This window comes from Rhineura floridana, chromosome 22, assembly GCF_030035675.1.
Source record: "Rhineura floridana isolate rRhiFlo1 chromosome 22, rRhiFlo1.hap2, whole genome shotgun sequence".
Taxonomy (NCBI): Eukaryota; Metazoa; Chordata; class Lepidosauria; order Squamata; family Rhineuridae; genus Rhineura; species Rhineura floridana.
In genome coordinates this window covers 13,229,378-13,253,349 of record NC_084501.1, presented here as the reverse complement: position 1 = coordinate 13,253,349, position 23,972 = coordinate 13,229,378, and the positions used below count along the sequence as shown (strand labels likewise).

General features: G+C 48.1%; 1 long non-coding RNA gene across 4 annotated transcripts in view; it reads right to left on the bottom strand.

The window, feature by feature from the left end:
• LOC133374681 (uncharacterized) overlaps positions 1-23,972 on the bottom strand; it is a 40,841-nt gene that overhangs the window by 5,730 nt on the left and 11,139 nt on the right. For 3 of the 4 annotated variants that reach the window (XR_009759936.1, XR_009759937.1, XR_009759938.1), the window contains 3 exons: positions 23,322-23,361; positions 7,440-7,583; positions 2,114-2,225 (listed from right to left, as the gene is read on the bottom strand). This is a non-coding gene — a long non-coding RNA (uncharacterized LOC133374681). The remainder of the gene's footprint in view (positions 1-2,113; positions 2,226-7,439; positions 7,584-23,321; positions 23,362-23,972) is intronic. The other variant, XR_009759939.1, reaches the window with a different exon arrangement.

Sequence of the window (23,972 nt, the reverse complement as noted above, 5' to 3'; positions counted from 1 at the left end):
CGACTTGGGACCCCCACACACACCTGGAATCCTGGAGAGCTGCTGCTGATCAGTGTCAGCAATACTGAGCTAGATGGACCCAACGGTCTGACTCCGCATAAGCCGCCTGTTTCCTGGGTGCCTCAGTTTAGCTTTGCCATTTCATTGGTTCTAAAAGCATTGCCTTTTTTTTAACCACTAGGCGTCGCCACCCTACCATGCAGCATCTGAGCACGCAGCCGGAAATACAAGACTGAGAGAACTTCCCCTCACTCTTCTCACCCTGGGATTACAAAACAATGTCTGGTTTGAAAAATCAGGAAGCTGTCTTGGCCCAAGGGGTGGTGGTGGTGAATATCCCAAAAGTCTTGATGGCAGCCGGCAACGGATTTTGTGCTGCGATCAGAACACAGGCGAGGTTTCAGACTGGCAATTGGTTTGAATGTCGCGGGGAGAGAGCCAGACTTAAAATCGGCTCAGCAATGTAGCTGTGCATAGTTCTGGTTGCCTCACCTCAAAAATGGGAGTTAGAAAAGGTTCAGGAAAGGGCAACCAAAATGATCAAGGGGACAGTGCAACCCCCCATTTGAGGGTTGCAGCTTTTGGGGCCTTTTCGTTTGGGGAGGGGGGCTGGGGTTAGGTGGTGGGGTTGGCACACAAAGTATGCAAGGGCAGAAGCCCCTAGTTTATTTACTGTTTTAAGGTATCCACCATATACATTGGAAAGTTGATTGTTTGCTATGCGTTTGGACCCCTCTTCCGATGTCATAACCAAACTTTGCATGACGGTTCCTGAGCTCAAAGAGCAGGATTTCGTCTTAAGTTTGGATGCAGTTAGATGCCATTTCGAATCGAGACGGAGGACTGGAACTTTCATAACAGGGCTGACTTTTCAACCAGATTTTGCATGGGAACAGGAGCAGATCTTCACCTTCTGTTTGGGTACAATTAGACGTGGTTCTGAATCAAGATGGCAGATTGAACTGTTCAAAACCGCACTGGTTTTAGCCACTGATTTCGAAACTGATTTCTGAGAATCCCTGAGCAACGCCAGGTATGAGGCATGCAGCATTTTACACTGGAGGTTTCTTTACAATTGAGCGGTATATAAATGTACTGCCTTCAAGTCGATTCCGACTTATGACGACCCTATGAATAGGCTTTCATGAGGCTGAGAGGCAGTGACTGGCCCAAGGTCACCCAATGAACTTCGTGGCTATGTGGGAATTCAAACCTTGGTCTCCCAGATAGTAGTCCAACACCTTCTGTTAAATTGTCATTTCAGTCTCCTTATTACCCCAGCAGCCAGCATGCTCAATGCTCAGGGACAATGATGTAGCCCACCAACATCTATGCGCACTGGTGGGGTGGGAGGCAGGAAGCCCAACAGCAGGCAGAGCCGGAGCCAATGGCCAGCAGAGCCAACTCGTTCTAGCTTCGGCTCCATGCTCTTCCCTGCTGAGTTCTGCAAGGGCAACACTGAGATGGAGGAGGAGGAGGAGGAGGAAAGCAATGGCACCCCCTGGACTGGTTGTAAGTAATAAGACAGGGTGATGAGGGCTGGCCGAGGCTGGTGGAGCAGTGCCCGGTTAACCCTAATGGACTAGCCTCCACTGGCTACAGATTTCCCATTCTGGCAATAAACAGCTGTTTGAGAAATGATTCCGGGAGCCAAACTGGCAAAGAGTGTGTGTTTGTGTGGGATGGGAATCGTTACCCAGACTAGCTCTCAGATATGGCCAGATTCATGTTTGTTTGGCTTCCGTGGCTGTTTTGAACATTGTGTTCCCACCGAGAGACATTCCAGAGGCCTCAGTCAGCTCCGGGCTGGCTCAGCTAGCGCCAAGGTAAACAAAGCACAGCCGAAATTGGATTCCAGCTTGGCGTATCTACCTGAATGCACGCAGCCCAGCAGTTCTGGAAAAAGGAGAAGGCATGTTCCAACATGCAGGGAAAACGGCTTTTCCAATATATGCGCCTGTGTTTTTCTTTTAAATGCTGAACTGCTCTTTTAAATATTTGTGTTCAAATATTTCTGCCAGGGTGGCTTAGAACATATGCAGAATGCCCTGCTGATGAAGAAGAGGAGGTGTTGTGTACATTTTGGGGGGGGGGCAGGGAAGAATGTACTTACGGACAAAATGCTTCTGAGCATATCCAGGGTGCCTTTTCCCTTTTAGGGGCGGACAGTAACTGACTGTAGCTTTCCAAACAGCATGCTGCTGTTAGCAGGCATTTCAGGAGGACTGTGGAAAAAATAAAAAGAGGAACGTTGTGATGGTGCAGAGGATCAGCTTAAAAACAAAACAAAACTTAAGAACCTAAGTAGGGCCCTGCAGCTGCATCAGGGCAAAAGGGGGTCATCTAGTCCAGCCTCCTGTCTCTCACAGGGGCTGACCAGATGCCTCTTTGGAAGGCCACAAGCGGGACCTGAATGCATCGGCACATTCCCAGCAACTGGTGTTCTGAGGTTGACTGCTCCAGAACATGGAAGTTCCATTCCCAACTATCCTGGATAGCAATGTCAAAGGACCTCTGCTGGGTCAGACCAAAGGCCCATCTAGTCCAGCATTCTGTTTTCCATGGTGACCCCCAGATGCCCCCAGGGGAAGCCCGCAAGCCCTTTCCTTCCTGCCCATCCCCACCGACTTGCATGGAAAGCTGTGGTGCCCTCCAAAGGGCCCCCATAGCCATGACCAATACCCATCCACAGGCCTCTTCCCTGCACAGGACGGTTTCAGCCACGTGAGCCACCCTCTGCCCAAGCCACGGGAGGGGGAACCGTTTTCAGCCTGGAGGCCGCAGAACCTTCTGGGGGCCACAGGCAAAAGTGGGTGAAGCAACAGATAATGGCTCCTCCCTCTGTACTGGTGGCTGTGCAAACATTGGAGGCTTTTAGACCCACATTTCTCCATCTAGGCAACTAAGAGGCATCAGCACAGCTTTATTCCAGGCAGGCAAAAGCCCACAAGCAGGTCATGGAGCAGGGCTGGAACGGGGCCTGGGAAGAAGGGGTGTGGTCTGGGGAGAGCCCCGAGGGCCGGACCGGGAGGTCTGGAGGGCTGCATTTGGTCTCCCCGGATCTTAGGTTCTCCACCTCTGATCTAACCATCACACAGGCATGAATTCCATTTTTTTGGAAGTGTTGCCTTGAGTACCAGATCCAAGTGTTCAAACTTACAGCGCTTTACATACGTTAGCGTGGCATTTCCAACAAGAACCCTGTAAGGTAGGCCAGCAGGGTTATCCCTTTGTGGCAGGTTTGGGGGGGGATTGACTGAGAGCTAGCAGCGTGGCTCAGGATTCTTAGATCCACACCATGTGTTTAAGTCACATTCAACGCACATTTAAAGCACATGACATCCCCCAAAGAATCCTGGAAACCAGTTTTCCTCCTTGCAGAGCTACAGCTTCCCAGCATCCTTAACAAACTACAATTCCCACGATTCTTGGGGGGACGACGACATCATGTGCCTTAAACGTGTATTGGATGTGCTTTAAATGTATGGGGCGGATCTGCACTGTAGTGAGTTGATGGCCAAGGTGAGATTGGAACCGATTTGCCTGCTGGTTCTTGCTTTTGATTGCTCCATTTCAATTGGTTCTCAAAATCGAGGGCCCTCAGATGCTGTAAGGACTGCAGAGCATCCCCAGAGCCAGCTAGAGGAAGGAGGAAGTGGAAGAAGGGTGCAAATCCAAATCAGCCGCGGTTTCTGCATTCTGCAAGTTGCATCTTGGCTCCCCTGCCCAGCTGGCTTCCTCTCCCTGCCCCCCACGTGCTGTTTATGGCTGATCAAGGCTCGATTGGCAGGGAGAGCTGAGAGCAAAACAACGGCCAAAGGTCTGAAGCCAACGGCTCACTCGCTCGCGTACAGACTGCCAGCTTCTCAAGACTGCAGAAGAGGACAAACGGAGGCTTCTGTGCCTACCACATACCTTTGATGCACCATGTAAACAACCCATGAACATGACCCATTTTACTTCCTTCAGAGCGGGGTGGGGAAATCAAATGTGGCCCTCCGGGCTTCTCTATCCGGCCCTTAGAACTCCACCCAGGCTACACCCCTCACTGGCTGTTTCACACTCCAAAAGCTTTTGCCTGGTCTCTGATAACGCCTGTTGCTTACCTGAATACAGAGGGGTGTGCAAGTGTGTGTAGAAATTAGGTAACTCCTAATGCTTCAAAGGTGAAATCTGTGTCTTGTTGCTTCGCTCACCATGTGGCATGTGGCCCCTGGAAGGTTGTCCAGAAGGGAATGCGGCCCTCGAGCTGAAAAGGCAGCTTTCCCATATTCCTTTGCACCTGCTGCTTTCAACTGATCAGCAGGCAGTGCTCGCCACCACTGGTTGCCAGCTGGTTTTTGCAGTTCATAAGGACTAGAAGTTTAATTAGCATTTTAAAACAGAGTTTTGCAAGATTCCAAATCCTGTACTTTCTCAGATGCACCATGTATACAGCCCTACCATGAAGAGTGGAGAGGGGGGGGGGTTGGCAATTTCTTCCCCTCCCTTTGTAGCAAATTTTTTTTTTAAAAAAATTCTCCCCTTGGAGCAAAGATAAACTTCACAGGGGCCTCTCTCCCCAGACCCTGAACTGCACAACTTTGCGTCCAACCATCATAAGGGAAAACAGGAGACGTTTACAAAACTTGACTTACTGAGTTAAGGACAATAAAGGTCTTTCTTTGCTGATGATAAGGGGAGCTGGCAAGAATTCTTGATTAAGGAGGGCTGGTTTGCGCAAGGTGGAACTGATTCCCCTCCTGAGGGCTGCCAGCAAGGAAGGATAAATATTGTTGCAATCCTAGCATTGCTGACTCCCATGGCTACAGTTCATGGGTTGCTATGCCAGGAATGTTGACCATCGTCCCCCAGGGCTCAGTGGGAGGTGAAAGTTGAACCTTACAGATATCGCGTCGTTACACAGCGGGCTGGTAGCACAGCCTGGCTCCTCACTTCCACACTGGGCACTGAGAGCACTCTTGTGTCACAGTGGTGGCTTACCCGCCCCCAAGGAATTCTCCTCAATGAAATGGAGCAGCTTAAGAACATCAGAACAGAGCCCTGTAGCTGGGTTAGGCCACAGACCCACCTAGTCCAGCAGCCTATGGCCAAATCCCCTTTGTTTTAATTGTATATTTAATTTTTTTATTCTATGGTTCTGTTTTCATTTTTAAAGCGTTGTAAACCACTTTGGTGTTTTTAACCAAATAGCGGTATACAAATATTTTCATAAATAAATAAAACAACACGCCTACAGAGGTGCGTCCGGCACCTTCGCTGTACAATTGTTGGCGAACGCTAAAGACGCGCTTCTTCGCCCCGGCCTTCGGCTCCTGAGATACACGTTTTCAGAACCCACCTTATTTTTGTGATTGAAATGTGTTCTAATTCTTTCTAATGTTGTATTTTAGATTTTGTAACCCACCCTGGGACCTGTTGAAGGGCGGGCAATCAAGAACAAGAGACACTGAGAGGTTACTTTCTCCAACAGTGGAGGCAGATCATAGCCATCGTGGCTGGTAGCCAGTGATCACCCTATCCTCCATGAACCCTCAGGAAGGAGAGAATCCTCACTTCTCTTCTTCCCTACCCACGTTTTATCCTCACACCCACCTTGTGAGGTGGGTTAAGCTGAGAAAGAATAACCAACCCAAGGCCCCATCACAAGGTGTGGCAACGGCTGCCGGCTTAGATGGTTTCTTGCAAGAAAGAGTCAGACAAATTCATGGGGAAGGGGCGATCTAGCAAGGGCTATTTGTCTGTAGTGGCTTAGTGGAACCTCCTTGTTCAGAGGCAGTCTACCTGGTATGCACAATAGAGGAGAGATACATTCCCTGCACTGAGTCAAAGCCTCGGGCCCATCTAGCTCAGGATTGCATCCACTGACCGGCAGCAGCACTCCAGAGTTTCAGAGAGCCTATGTGGAGATGATGGGTGTGGAACCTGGGACCTTCTGCGTGCAAAGCAGGTGCTCTGACCATTGACCTGTGGCCCTTCCCCATAAAGAGAGACATCACTTCCATACCCAGCTTGTGTGAGCTTTCCCAGAAGCATCTGGCTGGCAGAATCAAAAGGCTTTTGGTCTAATTCGGAAGCTGGGAGGACGGCAACAAGGGAGAGGGCCTTCTCAGTGGTGGCCCCCAAATTATGGAATGATCTCCTTGACGAGGTGTGCCTGGCACCAGCACTGTTTTCTTTTCGGCGCCAGGTCAAGACTTTCCTCTTCTCCCAGGCATTTTAGCATGTGTTTTTAAATTGTTTTTAAATTGTATTTTTAAATTGTTTTGTGTGTTTTAAAATTTGTATATTTGTTTTTATGGTTTTTAATTGCTGTAAACCACCCGGAGGCTATGGGGAGGTATATAAATGTAATAAATAAATAAATATAAATAAATAAATAATTCAGCATGGGAATTCTTAACGCGTGCATGTGCTTTAATGAAATGGCATTCCCCTCTGTTTACGGGCTCCGATCTAAGCCTCTCCAACTTAGCCTGCTAGCCAAGGAGCTAATCAGGAGTGCGATAAGACGCCCCCGCTAAACTTTGCCACACACGTGGCATGGGAAGGACGGCTGGCTGTACAGAAATTAACCAGGACTTTGGACTCCCAGCGACCCCATCTGCTTGAGCCTTGATCAGTTCTCACAACAATCCAAACCCTGTGAGGAGCCCTGGGGCATCAGGCCAAAGGGGGCCCCATCTAGTCCAGCATATCTTGTCCTCACAGTGGCCAACCAGATGCCCCGAAGGGGAAGCCCCAAAGCTGGACCCGAGTGCAAGAGCAACTCTTCCACTCCTGCGGTTTCCGGCAAGTGGGGCTCAGAAGCAGACTGCCTCCGACTATGGAAGCAAGGCGTAGCCACCGTGGCTAGTAGCCACTGATAGCCTTGTCCTCCCCCAGTTTGTCTAATCCTCTTTGAAAGCCATTCAAGTTGGTGGCCACAATCATTCCGATTTAAACCTGGGCATTTCCTCATGAAACAGATTTCTTTTTTTCTGAAGCAGGGCACGTAGCAACGCTAAGCCGGTTGGAGTGGCTGCTCATGCTGATATGAATCAGAAACGCCACTCTGGGACACACAAAAGACTTCCTTAGTGAGATGCTCAATTTCCCACCAGCTGACAGGAGAGTTTCCATGTGAGCTGTGAACCTCCCAGCAGGGGTGGAATAGTTTCTGTTGCTAAGGGGGGGGGGAGTCGCACATCAGAGAAGGCCTGCATTCCTTCATTAATAGGCTTGGGGGGGCAGACCCCCAAGGACGCAACAGGAATTCAGCAAGCATGTACCTGCCACCACAATGGCTCACAGGACAAGGAGGCCTGCCGCGTGGATGTGTACACGGCTCACAGTTGGGCAGAGCACGAAGAAAAGCATCGATCCTTTCACATTCCTTGGCAACCTCGCCTTCTCTGCGCCAGAAAATACGCTTCTGTGTTTCTGCAATGGTGACTGACCTCTGGCCTCTTTGTTGGGCGGGGGGTGCAGAAGAGGAACTTGCTTCTGAAGGCATAGGCAGGTGCCCCAACTTTAATGGGGCTTGGATGCCCAGCTACCGCAGGGAGCTCTGCTTATTCAGGATGATCAGCCTGGTTTGCGAACTGAGTGAGAGAACGTTATTTTTATTGACTGTCATTATTTATTAAATTTACATCCCGCCCTTCCTCCCCAAAGGAGCCCAGGGCGCCAACACACGCAAGTGACAAAACAACTGCAGCTTCTGAAAACATCTAAGCAGTTTCAGGGCAGATGCAGACTGGGAAATATCTCTGCTTCAAAGGGCTTGTTGGAAGAGGAAGCCCTTCGGTAGGTGCCACAAACGGCGCCTGTTTTAATATTTAATGGGAGGGAGTTCCATAGGGCAGGTGCCACCACACTCAAAGCCTGACTCCTATATTGTGTGGAAGGAACCTCTTGATGAGGTGGTATCCGCAGGAGGCCCTCATCAGAGTGCAGTGATTGACTGGGTATAAGGGATAAGACGCTCTTTCAGGTGTCCCGGTCCCAGGCTGTCTAGGGCTTTATACACCAAACCAGGACCTTGAACTTAGCCTGGTAGCTAATTGGCAGTAAATATGTCGACCTACATTTTGTTTGTTTCATTCCACTGTTAGTTGTTAACCATTTATTTAAAAACATTACCTAATTGCTTAATGCAGCCGGCCATCGAGGTGATGCCCCCCAGATGCTTTGGACTACAACTCCTGACAGGTCCAGCCAGCACAGCTGCTCCCCGGAGTGCCAAGCAGAGATCTCTCTTGTGGATAAGGAATTGGTTAAGAAGCAGAAAGCAGAGAGTAGGAATAAACGGACAGTTCTCCCAATGGAGGACTGTAGAAAGTGGAGTCCCTCAAGGATCGGTATTGGGACCTGTACTTTTCAACTTGTTCATTAATGACCTAGAATTAGGAGTGAGCAGTGAAGTGGCCAAGTTTGCTGACGACACTAAATTGTTCAGGGTTGTTAAAACAAAAAGGGATTGTGAAGAGCTCCAAAAAGATCTCTCCAAACTGAGTGAATGGGCGGAAAAATGGCAAATGCAATTCAATATAAACAAGTGTAAAATTATGCATATTGGAGCAAAAAATCTGAATTTCACATATACGCTCATGGGGTCTGAACTGGCGGTGACCGACCAGGAGAGAGACCTCGGGGTTGTAGTGGACAGCATGATAAAAATGTCGACCCAGTGTGCGGCAGCTGTGAAAAAGGCAAATTCCATGCTAGGGATAATTAGGAAAGGTATTGAAAATAAAACAGCCAATATCATAATGCCGTTGTATAAATCTATGGTGCGGCTGCATTTGGAATACTGTGTACAGTTCTGGTCGCCTCATCTCAAAAAGGATATTATAGAGTTGGAAAAGGTTCAGAAGAGGGCAACCAGAATGATCAAGGGGATGGAGCGACTCCCTTACGAGGAAAGGTTGCAGCATTTGGGGCTTTTTAGTTTAGAGAAAAGGCGGGTCAGAGGAGACATGATAGAAGTGTATAAAATTATGCATGGCATGGAGAAAGTGGATAGAGAAAAGTTCTTCTCCCTCTCTCATAATACTAGAACTCGTGGACATTCAAAGAAACTGAATGTTGGAAGATTCAGGACGGACAAAAGGAAGTACTTCTTTACTCAGCGCATAGTTAAACTATGGAATTTGCTCCCACAAGATGCAGTAATGGCCGCCAGCTTGGACGGCTTTAAAAGAAGATTAGACAAATTCATGGAGGACAGGGCTATCAATGGCTACTAGCCGTGATGGCTGTGCTCTGCCACCCTAGTCAGAGGCAGCATGCTTCTGAAAACCAGTTGCCGGAAGCCTCAGGAGGGGAGAGTGTTCTTGCACTCGGGTCCTGCTTGCGGGCTTCCCCCAGGCACCTGGTTGGCCACTGTGAGAACAGGATGCTGGACTAGATGGGCCACTGGCCTGATCCAGCAGGCTCTTCTTATGTTCTTATGTTCTCACAGCCCTACCTGGAGATGCTCTGGGGGATTGAACCAGGGACCTTGTGCACCCAAAGCAGGTGCCCTACCACTGAGCTACGGCCCTTTCCTTAAAAATAATAGTGAACTTCTGGCCCTCCTGGTCCTGGAGAAAGGGATGATTTAAAGAAGGACCCAGGGAGCTGCCTTGTACTGGGTCCATCTAGTTAAGCATCATCTTCAGTTTCTGGCAGCAGCTCTCAGGATCTCAGATGGGGAATCTTTCACAACCCTACCTGGAGATGCCGGGGAATGATCCTGGGATCTTTCTGCACGCAAAGCAGGTGCTCTGCCACTGAGCCACGCCCCTTTCCCCCCAACCATGGCCCATAATACAAAGCCGGCAACGTGTAAGCAAGCAAACAAAAAAGGGCAGGCCCCTGCCCTCAAGGAGCTTATAATCTTGACAGTTATCGAAATGCCCGCAGAGGGAGAGATGGATTAATTGGGGCAAAGGCCTGGCCAAAGTCGGGGTTGACCGGTTGAGGGGACTCAGCCAAACCGGCCCTTAGCCGAGTTGGAGCGTCAAGGCAGCACACAGGCTGAATGTGGGCTGTTGCTGGGCATGTGTGCAACTGGCCTTGTTTCTGTCAAGTCAGCAGGCACATCTTCCTTAGAAGTGTGCACGCATTTCCCCCTCTGCAAACAACTGGAACGCAAGCACAGGCTGATTGAGCTGGTGTCAGCACATGGGGAGAGAGGACAGTGTGTTCTTCTTGGCAAAACCAACATGAGGTCTCACGCATCACTGAGCGATGGATTGTCCCGGTTCCGCTGGGTGAGCAGGAGCAGGCGTGTGGGCTCAGGCCCGCCACGTAAAGCCCAGCCTCTGGTGACTCTCAGCCGCACGCAGCAGCCGTAGCAAAATGCCACGCGGGGGATGCTGCTCTCTACACGTGCTCAGGGATAGCGTCTTCTTTGATGTTCCGGCATTTAAGTATGAATTGGAAAAGTCCCATCACGTCCTTCGCAGGCACCTGGATGCAGCCACTCTCCTCCAATTTCTCAGGCGTCAGCTGGCATTTTCCAAATGTATCTCAGAACACAAGGTCTAGAAACTTGATTTTTGTTTTAAAAAAAGCTGAGCCTTTTGATGCTGGCCCTGCCTCCAGGCAGTCCCAAAACAGGGGATGAAGGCAATAGCCCCTCCCCTGTTGCATGCCTCTGGCAACTGAGACGCTGAGGTACAATGCCTCTGGATATGGAGGTTCCATTTAGCTATTCATATGCATTCGATTTCTGTCACGCCCTTCCTCCCAAAGGAAGCAAAATCCCCTGCACTAAATGGCAAGGGCAGGTCCTGGCAAGCAGGGACAGGCAAACTGGTCAGCCCTGCTTTCTCATTTTTTCCACTCTTCCAGTTCAGTTATCTGCATTTCTACATCAGTTTGCAATTTTTAAAAAGTCCTCACGGAAATTCATCAGCATTTTAGCGTGAGCGTCTCCCAACATGCACATTCTTCTAGGCAGTTTTGCCAAACGTGCAGACTTTTGAACAGCCGCTTCCCCTGACATAGTGCATTTTTTGGTACATCCTCCTCAGTTACCTGCACTCTTTGCCCTGTCTGCATTTTTGTACCCATTACATGGCTGGAGAACTGTATTGCAAAATTTGGAGATGGGGAAATTTCAAAGGATGGCCGTCTTTTGATATGCGCATTGCTTTGGCAAGTGCGAATTCAATCAGTTCGTCCTTAAATGCGAACTGAATCAAATTTCTCCCCCAACCCTAACCCTATTATTTAGTTAATTGATTTATATCCCACCCTTCCTCCCAGAAGAAGCCCAGGGCAGCAAACAAAAACACTAAAAACGCTCTTAAAACATCTTAGAAACAAACATCTACAAAAACATACTAAAACAAAACATCCTTAAAAACGTATTAAAATAGGTTTAAAAACATCTTGAAAAGCAATTCCAGCACAGGCGCAGATTGGGATAAGGCATCTACTGAAAAGGCTTGTTGAAAGAGGAAGGTCTTCAGTAGGTGCCGAAAAGATAACAGAGATGGCACCTCTCTTATATTTAAGGTGAGGGAATTCCACAGGGTCGGTGCAGCCACACTAAAGGTCCGCTTCCTATGTTGTGTGGAAAGGACCCCCTGATAAGATGGTATCTGCAGGAGGCCCTCGTCTGCAGAGCACAGTGATCGACTGGGTAGATAAGGGGTAAGATGATATTTCAGGTATCCTGGTCCTGAGCTGCAAAGGGCTTTGTACACCAAACCTAGAACCTTGATCTTGGCCTGGAAGCTAATGGGCTACTAGCTTTGGTCCAGAATGAGGAACTCTCCTGGACTTGGTCAGGAAGGGTTTGGTTACTCAAGTGGGTGTGGGAAAGTCTTAACTCCCGATACTTTGATTTTATTATTAGTTTCATGTATTGAGCCAAATCTTGGCATTGAAAAAAGGCAACACCCAGCTGCAATTAAACTCTGCTTTGGGGGCATTAAGAATGTGCTGTACCTCCCTGTGGACTATGTTCGTCATAAAATTGTAATGTTCTTTCTCTCTGGAAACATGGATGCTTATTTCCTTTTAAACAGTGAGTGTGTGAAATCTCCAGCCCTGACAGAGAGGCTGAGTGGGATTTGTGCTGTAGAGAATACACTTGGGATTTCAAAAGGGCGACAAGCATTCATTTTTATTCCAAGGCATAAAAAGGGCGTTGCTCCACTTACCAGCTGGCTTCACCTGGCAGGAGACTTTAAATCTTTGTATGTATCGCAGACACACACACACAAAAGCTGCTGGGAAGACACATGCCCGTAAACATGCTTGTGGGAGAGAGTGGCCGCTGGTTCAATCTTTCTGCTTAATTGCCTGTCGTACCTGCACTCTGGAGTTGCTCACTGAGATGACCGAGCAGAAGATTTGTGGCAGGTGCACATTTGAGCCCCTCTTCACCTGACGCATTGTTAAGCTTACGGAACTCATTGCTACAAGATAACAGGCACTGGCCTAGGCAGCTTTCAAAGGGGATGAGATAAGTTGGCAGAGAGGTTTGTCAGGGTCCATTAGCCATGATGGCTGTATCCGGAATCTCCGTGTTCAGGCACAGTCTATCTCCATATATCAGATGCTGGGGATATACAACAGGGGAGGGCTGCTATCTCTGTGCCTATGCTCGTGAGACTCCCAAAATCATCTGATTGGAGTCAAAATAAAACAAAAACACTGGATCTTTGCTCTGGTGCTGGGAACCTTCTTCATCCTGGGGCCATGTTCCCTTCTGGGCAACCTACTGAGGGCCACATTCCAGTGGCGAGCAGAGCCAGAGGCAAAAATGAACAGAGCCATGAATGTAACTTCTGCCTTTGACACGCCCACCCCTCTCTCTTCCAGCCAGGTAGGCAAGAGGCATGATCAGAGCTGCAGCACACATTGCAACCTGGCAAAAACATTCCAGGAGGGTGTGAAGCAGAGTGAGCAAAGGGTGCTTGGCCTGGGGAGTGCTCCAAGGGCCAGGCAGAGAGGCCTGGAGGGTGGCATTCAGGCCTGAGGTTCCCCACCCCTGTTTTTAGACAACACGTATGTTCCCACTTACAGTATGTAGCTTGCTGACAGGTTGCATTAATGCAACCATATTTTAACTTGTTCAGAATTGCCCATTTTTAAAATTAAAATCTAAACCAGCTCCCTGGGAACAGGCCAGGGGAGATGGAATCTGGTAGAACTTGCAGACCGAGGGTCTCTCTGATGGAGCTGCTGTTCGAGGCACAAAAGCCAACCGTACAGTGAAAAGGACCTGGCCTGGCTGGCCTTTGTGCTTTAAAGAGGAGCTTGATCCACAGAAACCAAAACATAGGAAGAACCTGGCTGCTGGCTCAGGCCGAAGGGGGCCCATCTAGTCTAGCTTCTCACAGGGGCCAACCAGATGCCTCTTTTCGAAGCTTGCAAGCAAGACCTGAACGCAGCAGCAGCGCTCACCCCACTAATGAACCCCAGCAATTCTGATGCATAGTGCCCCCGACAGCGAAGGGGGAACATAGCTCTTGTGGCTAGTAGCCACTGATCTAGTCCAGCCTCTTTTTCTCACACCGGCCAGCCAGTTTCCCCAAGGAAGCCTGCAAGAGGACCCGAGCGCAACAGCAACTCTCCTCGCATGCAGTTCCTAGTGACTGGTATTCGACACTGGAGGGAGAACAAAGCCAGCCATTGATAGCTTTAAGCCCTTCAGAGCATGGAGGGCCCTCGTCTGCAGATCATCACATTCGCTGTTAAAGGGCAGCTGAAAAGTTGGCAACCTTACACAGCGGCTTCAAGGGATGCCGGCCTATGGATAGACTGGATCAATAGGTTAAAACTTCAAAGCCTGAAATGTAGCCAGACCCAGATGGGGGGGAAAAAAATCAAAACCTTTTGTCTGACACGTACTGGCTTTTCAGGCTGGTTAATGCCCAGAACGCGGTTTTACTGGTTGGCCTGGTATATAAGAACGAGTAGTTGGCAGTCAATGCAAGCAGCAGGGCTATGCTTGCTGACATGAGCTGGTTGTCAGTCACTAAGGTATACATGGCTCTTGCTGATGTCAAAAACTTTGCCCTCACTGTCTTTTTCCTGACACATTATCTTTCATCAAGGGGAAGGGGGAGTCTGGTGTGTGTGTGGGGGGAAGTGCTTCCATGCCCGCAGTTGCCCCCCCCATGGGTCATCTGGGGTGGTCTGGCATCCTGAATGATTTGGTTGGCTCTCCATCGAAACAGGAAAAAAGAGCACATAATCTGTTGTTCTGATGTCTCCTCTCAGTCCTTGGCGGTGTAGGGTTCATCCTTTTTTATATTGATGGGTGACCGCTTTTAGGAATTTTGTCCCGTTACATTTCCCCCCCTGTGTATTTGGTATCACTGTTGTTGATATCATTATTTACAAAAACAGAATGCCTTACAGAAACAGATCTGTTTCCATCCTTACTTTTCCAGATCTTGCGTGCCAGTACTCAACCCCCGGCCCAAAATTCCATCTTTCAGTAAAATCAGTGTCCTGTAACCTTCCTTCTCTTCCCTGAAGGAGTTTGGTTACCTTATCCACTTCCGCCAAGCTGCAAACCAATGATTTCAGGTTTGTAACCATTTTGTCGTCGTTACATTAAACAGAATCAAGATTGGGGAAAGACTGAGAGGCAGCCTGTTCTATTTGCCTCTAATGATTGGATATTCCCTACTAGGGATGGGATCTGTTGGCTGGTGCCGGTTCGAAAGCATTTTTTCGACCTAACAGGCCAGTATCGATTCAAGTTTGTTCTTTGTCTGTTATCTGCTGCTTTTAGTGATCTATGTTTTCCCTTCCAAAAAATATTGCTATATCAATATTTGTAAGCAAATAGCCATAAAATCATCAATATTAATATTTTAGAGGAAATCCTTTTTTAAAAATAGCCATGGAACATCACTACATAAAAACCTGATCTGAATAAGCGAATTAATGGAAGATTCGGTACCAAATCCAAATTGGGTGGAATTCTGGCACATCCCGATTCCCACACAGATAAAGATGTGCATTTCCTACAAAGTGTTTCCACACAGCCACGAAGCTCACTGGGTGACCTTGGGCCAGTCACTGCCTCTCAGCCTCAGAGGAAGGCAAAGGTAAACCATCTCTGAATACCGCTTACCATGAAAACCCTATTCGTAGGGTCGCCATAAGTCGGGATTGACTTGAAAGCAATCCATTTCCATTTTTTCATATTTGGGTTTTAATTATTGTTAAGCTGTTTTCTAAGTCACTTTAGACTAGGGATGGAAAGATCTGTCAGTTTCGGTTCTCTCAGTTTCTTGCTTTCCAATGTTAAATTCAGTTCTCTACATTCCTACAGCGATCTGCAGTTACTCACTGTCATAATCTCACTCATGAAATTGGAGCGGAAGGGAACAGAAGCAGCTGTGACGCAACTGAAGTGGGTTGCGGAAACGAGGAAAGGAAGCCAGTCCCCTTCTAAACGTGTGAGGCTCACCTCCAAGCAAACCCTCTGGCTTGCATCACACCTGTTTTGTACAGGTCCCCAGGAATTTGCAGAAAGGAGAAGCTGCTTGCCTCAGAGGGCATTGTGAAGAGGTACTGGGGACTGGTGAATCTGTCCATTTCAGTTTCTTCTTGTGTCTCGTTTTTTGAGTCCAGAATCCACTTCTTATTTCCACATCTGTGTTGGGGTTTTTTAAAGGCCTTCATCAGCATTCTCATGCGGATTTCTCCTAGTATACATTTATTTGCACACAATTTTGCCTAGCATTAGGGATGCTTGGGTTTAGATTCTCATTTTTTCCCCAACCTTAAATTCAATTCTCTGCATTTTTGAAGCAAATTGCTATTTTAAAAAATCCTCATGAAAACTCTCCAGCATTTTAGTGTCAATTTCTCATAATGAACACATTTTTGTAGACATTTTTGCAAACAACTTCTCATCATATAATGCATTTTTCACTCATACTGTATATTCATTTTTATGCACACTTTCCTCTTTTTGTAAACATTGTTTGGTTGGCAAACTGCACCACAAAATTCAAATAAGCGTGAATTCCAAAGGATGGCTGTGTTTCGGTTCTCTTCTTGTTTCGGTAAGTGTGAATTTGGCTTCAAATGTGAACTGAATCGAAATTCTCACCCATTCTTACCGAGCATACACATTTTTGCAAAGCAATTTCCCCATATATAATGCAGGATTTGAATGTGATGTTTAAAGAGAAAATGGGAGTCACATCCAGGTTGGTGTGTGTATTCCACTATCCTATACCACCACGTGCACAAATGCAATGTTCAGTATCCTTCATTTCTTTTAAAAAGTACATAGCCCCCAAGTTTCTAGACCTTATGGGTGAGAAGACTCAGAAAATACAGGAGCAACCTCTAATGACTGAGATCTCAACAGCTGGGGCAGGACAGTGGGGTAGGATTTTCTGTCTTTCGAGAATGGGTCCTTCAACAGGGACCCCACCTGCCTCTCTTTTCCAGCACCCCTCCCAAAATGCACCATTCAACCAGATTGCAGAAACTGGAGATCCCTGGCTCCAAACCTTGGGTCACCTTGGAGCAGAGTGACAGTATTGTTTTTAAGCTACAGGGGACACGCTGCCGTCGCTCAGACAGGTACGCGGCCGGCAATGGCCGAGGGAGACAAATGGTGCATGGGTCTCCCTGGCACAGTTGATGCTGGGGCAGGGCGGCAGGGGGGAGAGGTTGGTACTTCCTAGTCCTGTCAGTCTTTGAAATTTCCCTTTGCCTCTAGCCATGTTACAAAGGAACTTTGTGCTGTTACTCTCCCCTCCCCAGGTGGCCCCCTCCGCTCCTTGTTCTCATTTCTTCTGCCAATCTGAGCCAGGCCCAAAACTGGCTGGTTTTTGTCACACTGAAACTTCGCCCCCTCTCATCTGTAAAGGAATGTTTCCTTGCATTGCTTGCACCCTGGAAGGGAAAAGCCCAGCATGCACAAAAAGAATGCACAAAAAAAGAGGCAGGCTTTGTCAAAAGGCAGCAGGGTTTCATTGTTATTATTTACTACGCTTATATCCCACCCTTTCCTCCAAGGAGTGATCAGGGCAGTGTATGTGGTTCTCCCCCTTCCCATTTTATCCTTACAACAACCCTGTGAGGTAGGTTAGGCTGAGGGAAAGTGACTGGCCCAAGGCCGCCAAGCGAGAGCTTCACGGCCGAGTGAAGATTCGAACCCTGGCCTCCCAAGCCCTAGTTCAGCACCCTAACCATTACACCATTCTAGCTTCCAGCAGTGTGAAGGTGTTGATTGGCTTAGATTAAATTCCACATTCTCCAATTTCCATTATATAAATGTTGTGCCATTTCAATTATGGAGATTGGCAACAAGGAAGCGTTTTTGTGCACGTGTGTGTTGAGTAACACTTGTAAACTCACAGAGAGGGCATTTTGCCCTAGCAAAAAATGTCCAGCCAGTCATCAAGGGCAGTCCCATATTGCGGCAGCCAAGCCTTGAGAATAGCAGACTCTTTAATCCAACTTAACCCCCCTCCCAACCTTACATCTGGTCAGTCCTCTATGGCCACAGCAGAGGACCTCCAAGATGGCATGTGCACTGTGCTCCAGAACGGGGCCATCTTCGAAATGTAAGAAGGCCCCTGCTGGATGAGACCAAAGTTCTCTCTATGCTTATGCCAGCATCCTGCTTCCAGTGGTGGCCAACTGATTCCTGTGGGCAGCCTGCAAGCAGGGCGTGAAGCCAATAACCCTCCATCATTGTCTCTCCCCAGCTGCTGGTATTCAGAGGTAGATTGCCACGGAACAAAAGAGGTTCTGTTTACCCAACAACCCTTGATTGATCGCTCCTCCTCTATGGGACTGTCTGTTTCCTAAACACATCAGGTTACCAGGCCAGGTTTATGGTTCTTGCGTGTTAATCGTTACACAAAGCCCTGAGCAACTTGGACCCTGGGCACCTTAAGGGTTCCTATATCCCAGCCTGAGAGCCTTTATATCCCCCAAACCAATCACTGAGATCATCCAGAGGAATGCTGTTGGCTGCCTCCCGTGGTACGGAGGTCCAACCAGCCACGACCAGAAGTTGGACATTTAGTGTTGCTCAATGACCTCTGTTTTTACAAATTATACCCTACCCTCCCTTTATAGAAAGTGTTTTGTTTCGGCAGAAGCGCTAACAGAGAAATGAAACTAGATGATGAATCAATACCGAAAATGAGTGGGTGTTGGGACGCAGAAGGAAGGAAGAGGGTTCTTTGGTTTCTCTTGTGTAGCAAGCTCTGCAGGCCTTGCCATCGTTTGACACTCTTAACAGTTTGATTGGCAGCAAGTTGTGGGAGATCCTGTGTCATTTCTGCGGTGGAAATTTTCAATTGCTACAGAGCAACACTCTGCTAAAGGGGCAGGAGCTGGGCAGGCTCGATCCCTCCCCTTTAAAGGAAGGTTCAGCTCACCCAGAGTACAATTTGCTGATTTAAGGTAAATAAAATTAATAGCGCTCCTGATAAAGGATGCTAACACCTGCCACCCCACATTTTCTAGACCTCATGGGAACAGTTTCCATTATAGAGTAATGATGCAGAAAGTTTAGGAACAGAGAAAGCTACCTTATCCTGAGTCAAACCCTTGATATATCTAGCTCAGTCCTGTCCACACTGACTGGTAGCGGCTCTGGTTCCAGGACCGGTCCCTTAAACAAACAAACAAACAAACAAACAAACAAACAAACGTGCTAGGGCACATCTGCAAAACATCTGGAGTGACAACCGGATGTGGCCCTACAGACGTCACTGGTTTCTAACCACCATTGGCCCTAGCCAGCATGCCCAATGGCCACGGTTGCTGTAGTCCAGTCTTTGACACCCCATATGCACAGACACCCCCCAACAGGAACAGAGGTGGGGCAGGCGCAAATTCAAAAGAAGCCCCTCCTCCTCCTCCTCCTCCTCTGCCATTATATTATTATTATTAATATTATTATTGCTATTGCTATTGCTGCTGTATTTATCAGATGCTTGTTACCCAAAGATCTCCAAGTGACAACAAAACAAATATATCATACTATAATAACAAAACAGTCAAACAAGAAGACTATAAGAACAACCACCACTGCTGCCCCTACAACCACAGGAAAGCTTTGGCTGCATACTAATAACAGGCAACATCATCTCCATCTGTCAGATGCTTGGGGAAAAAGGCAAATCTTGACCTGGCGCTGAAAAGTTGTCAAGGAAGGTGCTGGGTGGATCTCATTGGAAGGCATAACAGAACCCCCGTGGACAGGGGCAGCAAACACTGAACTACACCCATTTGGCATTTCTGCCTGTCGTGTGGCTTGTTCAGGACTTTCTTGCAGACAGAGGAGACGATAGGAGTGGCTAGACTCAAGCCCCCCTTTAAGAGTGTGGCCAAATTATACATGAAAAAAAGATCCCTTGAGGTAGGCTGGGGAGGGGAAGGGAGGCAACCTTTGCAAAGAAAGGGTCTGTGAATCCCTAGACTGGCCTGGTTGGAATGCACATGCATGCATACACGCACATGTGCGCACATACATGTGCACACACAGAGGCATGCACACCCAGCCTAGCTTGTTTTGCCTGGCAACTGAGACAGTTATAGAAAAGATTTCCGGGAAAATGTGTGCGTCTTTCTCTGTGTGTGTGTGTCTTGCAGAAGCCACAACTACTTCCTCAGACTTGCAAGACTTAAGTAGAAGGTTGAGTTACAAAAAAAAAAATCCTGCATTTCTGCTGTCTCGTCTCTCTCTCTCTCTCTGCCCCCCCCCATCTTGCAACCCCTGGAGAAGGCCAGGGGTTACCAACACTTCCTTAAGCATCTCTCTTGGCCCCTTATAATGAGTGGCCGAATCCCTCTGCCTGAGTGGTTTAACCATCAATCCCTCTTCCCAGGGGACTCTGGGAACTGTAGTGCTGTGAGGGGAATAAGGGCTTCCTAACAAGGGGGTCTCTTGCCCTTCTGGAATGTATATGCTGAACTGGTGCTGCCTAAATTATATACAATAACCCAAGTAAGATTATTTCTCAGGGCCAACCCCTGCTGTCAAAATAAATCCCCAGGGTGCTCGAGTTAAGCCCTCCAAAGGCAGCCTCGCTCGTAAACACACGCAAACGCAGCATTTTAAAGCCAGCTTCCTGCAGCCGAGAGAGCAGGTCTAAATGCGAAGGGTGACGTGATGGACAGCAACAGCAACAGGGATTCTCTGCCTACATACAGACTTGCCACCATGAAGTATCCTCTGGGCTCGCTCTCTCTCTCAGAGCAAATATTAATACCTTCCAGGGCTTGCCCTGTCATTGTCTCGCAAGCCATCCTTTTCTTCCCCTGCATCCATTTCCTCCCGCCAAACAGTTGAGATAAATTTAGAGTGTAAGCTCACTGGGGCAGAGACCAGTTTGGGGTGTTTTGTTTGATAAACAGGGTTTTTTTTCTTTTTTGCAGCCAGAGCTGCTACTTGCTAATGTAATGGGCAACCAAGATACTTCCTTCATTTTTATATTCTGGGGGGAGGGGGACCCCCATACCTTTGGTTTGAGAGTTAGATAAGGGCCTCTCCAAACTGGTGTTGTATAGTGGGGGATATTGTGCCACATGTTCTTGACACAATGATAGTGCATTAGCTCATATCCATGCCACACATTTAAAGCATGTGTCTTCCCCCAAAGAATCCTGAGACCTTTAGTTTACCCTTCACAGAGAGCTATAATTCCTGGCACCCTTAACAAACTCCAGTTCCCAGGATTCTTTGGGAGAAGTCATGCGACTTAGTGTGCCTTACATGTTTGGTGTGGATGTGGATTTATTTTGCTTTCATTTGTTTTTTGATGTTTTCCCAATGTTACTCCATTATTGCCATCTGGAGGGGCAACTAAGGCGGAACAAAAATAAACGGGAACAGTTGTGGTATAAAAAGTTACGGGATTTCAGCAGGAAGTTACAGGCCATGCACTGATTGGAAATGAAGCACTGTGACTACCCCAAAACTTTTCCAGTATTGAAAGTGAGATCATGTGTGACCGTCCCGATAGCATCATGAGCCCAAATAATCCTGAATGCACAATAAAAGCAATGTCTGGAGGGACCCTCAGTCCTAGAAGCAATCAAGAAGGGGAAGCCTCTGAGCATGTTCAGAGAACTACTTGCCACCAGGGCCTGCTGTATGGCATAGGTCCCCTTCAGATAACCTGTTTATTGAGCATTCATACATTTCCAGCTCAACTTAAAGTGCTGGTGTTGAACTTTAAAACAGGGGTGGCTGGCCACCCAGATGTTCTGGGCTGAGGGGAGTTGGAATCCAACGGCATCTGGACAGCCGCATATTAGCCCACCTGCTTTAATGCCTTGAGCAGTTTGGTTCCAGGTAATGTGAAGAACCACTTGCATTCAGACAAACCTGCCAGGGCCATGTATATAATCAATTACACTCCCACCATACTTTGAAAAATAGGTATATTCTTCATGGTGGTCTCCATCAGCAGTATCTGCCTGGGCCATAAAACCAGTCTCTGAGGTTTTACTTCCAGGCCCACTGTCAAGATCCATTAGAATGGCAGACATTGGAGACAGGGACTTGTCAGCAGTGGCCCCATATCTTTGGAACTCTACCCCCAAAGAAGTAGGTATGGCTTTGCAGCAAGCAATCAGGGATTACCAACGTCTCCCCTCTCTTCCTGCTGCAGCAGGGGCCGCTTTGGGATGGCTGTGAGTGCCGGCAACCACTGGTGATGTTATGCACGGGTGCCACTCACTCGCTGGCCAGCTCAACAACCAGCTAGAACTATGAATGTGGACATCTGGAGGAGAGGGGATGCGTCTATTTAAATGGCCCCAAAGGTGCTCACAACAGAGGGTGGAAGGACATGTTCCGGCCAAACAAAACCCTAGGGTCCTGAGGGCCAAATGGAGAGGCCTGGAGGGCCGTATCGGACCACCAGGCCTGAGGCTCTCTATCCTTGCTTGAAACAAGCAAGCCAGGAAAGGCTTTCAAAGGCTGAGGCTCTTCAGTGGAGTGTGTTTCTAGAGACAGCCTTGCAGCTGCCATAACATCTGAATCAGTCCTTCAGCTTCACGCAGGGAACGGCAGTGCATCCCACCGGGTTTTCTTGTTTGTCTGTATCCACTCAGGGCTTCAACATCTGCCTGATGTTCTGTTGATCTGGTTCCTCTGTGCCTCACTTTGCGAGGGCTGGGCCCTGTCTAATAAATCACTGGAAGAGGCCAAAAAATAAAAATCTGTGCAGGTGAGGGTGACCTGCCATGTCACTGCACAACACAAATACAGTTGGCTTTCAGCTGTGCACCCTGCACTGCCACCCTGACCTCCTTCGGGAGGATATAAAGAGTGGGTTGTGTAGCCAACGTTGTTCCTGCTTAGAACAGTCCCGGTGAAATTAACAGGCAGTTAGTTAATTTAAGTGGGTCTACTCTAAGGAGGACTGGGTTGGATACCACCCTTAATAAAGAAATAGTCACTGTATGATTTCATGACAGCAACTCCCAAGCTGCTATATATCCATAATATATTCAGGCTGTGTGACTAACAACAAAGAAGGGAGGCGTCTGCAGCTGGGAGGGAGAGAGGGGTTCAAGCTACGTCAACACCAGCAGTTTCCATTGGGTGTATCACTGGATGTGCCCCTTATAACCCTGTAGAATTTGTCTTGAGCAGAAATCACTTCAATGACTGTAAGTCAACAAGCTTAAAAAGGGAGCACCTTTGGTCCTCCAGGACAGAAAAACAGTTGGCTAGAGTGGTCTTTTCCAGTCCTCCCTTATCACACCTAACACAGTATTAAAATAAGCATTTTACTTTTGCAAAAAGAAAAATTGTTTATAACATTAATCATGATTTTGGTGCCCCCTTGAATCAGGCACCTGGGGCAAGGGCCCCACTCGTCTTGAGTTCTGGACCTGGCGACGCTTCTGAAGTCAGCTCTTTCTGCTTTAAGCAGCCAGCCCTCAGCGTGGCCTGCTTATCATGCTGTTAAGCACTGGCGTCAGAATCCCCCCCACCTCCACTTTCTCCCCAGCCAGTTCCATCATAGGGGTTAACATCCTATTGTGTATTCACCACACACATATGCACACACAGAGAGAGGGAAAGAAGGGATCAAAGGGCCTTCCCTACTGTCTCCCGCTTTGCCAAGAGTTGATTTATCCAACAGCCCTGGTGGACTTGAGGTCATGTCCTCTTCCCCTCCCTCCTGAGTAGAGAAACATGTCCGGCTACGAGAGGGGTGGAAGGCTGGGGTGGTGAGGAAGCTGAGCCAAGAGGGGAAGAATGCAGGATGCATCTCAGAAAAACCCACCCGCTCCAGACCCCCCCGCCGCTCACAGGCCTGTGGAAAGCCTGAGTCAGGAGGGTCTGGGGCTGTCATACAAAGATCTCTGTACCGGCTTACCTTCAGTCAAGCGGCTGCAGCAGGGGCTTCAGACTGGATCCTAAATAATAAAATGAAACTTATTATTATTAGTAGTAGTAGTATTTATTTATTAATCTGAAGGCAATGCACAAGATACAATAAAAACTGGAACAGGTTCAGAGGAGGGCAATGAGGATCACCAGAAACAAAGCCCTGTGAGGAGAGACGGAGAGAACTGGGCACGTTTAGCCTGGAGAACAGAAGACTGAGGGGAGATATGACAGCACTCTTCAAGTACATGAAAGGTTGTCACACAGAGGAGGGCCGGGATCTCTTCTCGATCGTCCCAGAGTGCAGGACACGGAATAATGGACTCAAATCGCAGGAAGCCAGATTTCGGCTGAACATCAGGAAAAACCTCCTAACGGTTAGAGCCATACGACAATGGAACCAATGACCTAGAGAGGTAGTGGGCTCTCTGACACTGGGGGCATTCAAGAGGCAGCTGGACAGCCTCCTGTTGGGGATGCTTTGAGATGGATTCCTGCCTTCAGCAGAGGGTTGGACTCGATGGCCTTGTAGGCCCCTTCCAACTCTACAATTCTATGATTCTATGAAAACAGCTAAAAAAAATGAGCTGAATACACAGAAAAAAGCAGGTACATTCTATTATTTTATTTAAAACATTTA